General features: G+C 44.5%; 1 non-coding gene across 1 annotated transcript; it reads right to left on the minus strand.

Annotated features, from left to right (window-relative positions):
• Positions 1-258: 258 nt before the first annotated feature.
• Positions 259-361, minus strand: LOC121270068. The gene has a single exon (XR_005941468.1). It is a non-coding gene; the product is annotated as a U6 spliceosomal RNA (small nuclear RNA).
• Between the last annotated feature and the right edge of the window lie 816 nt (positions 362-1,177).

Consider the following 1,177-nt stretch of genomic DNA (forward strand, 5'->3'; position numbering starts at 1 on the left):
ATAGACAAGGTAAGAATGGCAGATTTCCTGTCTTATAGAGTATTAGTGAACCAAATGGGTTTTTATGACTGTCAATGATAGTTTTAAGGTCAATATTACTAAAGCTAGCTTTACATTCCAGATTTATTAACTGAATTTAAATTCCACCAGCTGGTGGGAGTTGAACCCATGGCCCCAGAGCAGTAGCCTGGGCTTCTAGGTTACTAGTCCAGCAGCATTACCACTAATGCCACTAGCACCTACTGGTGTTGCCCCCTAAAAAAAATGGAATGCTCCATGAATTTGCATGTGTTCCTTGTACAGGGGGCCATGCTAATCTTTTCTGTATTGTTCCAATTGTGGGATGAATGGGGTGCCTCAAGGAAGTGACGCTTCAAGGACGTTAACACTTCTTCCTTTCTGGCCTTAATTGCTGCACCCGATTACATCTAAAGTCTCACAGCTTCCATGATCAGAGTAGAGGGGGAGAATCAAGGTCAGTGCTTTTGAATTTTGACCAGGATTCTAAAGAAACCTTTTGGGGTTCCGTGGTAATGTGAGTCTGTAATGCCACTGGTTTCATCAGAGTTGGGTTCCTTCATATCCTTCAGTATTGGATGAAGAGAAATTTTCTCGAACTAAATACTTAGCATATTCAGTCCCCGCTACAAACTCCGTTCACTAGCCACCAGCTCCAACCCTCTGCCTGACAACTGTTTGAGCTGGACCAGACTGTTTACAACCTCAGTGTTGTGTTTGACACTGAGATGAGTTTCTGACCACATATCTGCGTCATGACTCAGATCTCTTATTCCCACCCCTGTAACATCCTCAGCTTATTTGCCACTGAAACCTCTGGACTTGATTAGTTTAACACTCATATGGCAGGCCTTCTGTCTACCTTCCTTCATAAACTCGAGCTCATCAGAGCTCTATACTGGTATCCTAACTCGCGTCAAGTTCTGTTCACCCATCACCCCTGTGCTCATTGACTTACATTGGCTCCTATTTAAACAGCATCACCCTTGCTTTCAAATCCCTCCATGGCCTCGTACCTCCCTATCTATGAAAACTCCCCAGCCCCACAACTCCTTGAGTTCTCTGTGCTCCTCCAATTCTGGCCTTTTAAGCATCCTACAATTTGAATTATTCTACCATTGGCGGCCGTGCCTTCAGCTGCTTGGGCCCTAAGTTCTGG

The sequence above is a fragment of the Carcharodon carcharias genome, chromosome 26 (assembly GCF_017639515.1).
Source record: "Carcharodon carcharias isolate sCarCar2 chromosome 26, sCarCar2.pri, whole genome shotgun sequence".
NCBI classification, from domain to species: domain Eukaryota; kingdom Metazoa; phylum Chordata; class Chondrichthyes; order Lamniformes; family Lamnidae; genus Carcharodon; species Carcharodon carcharias.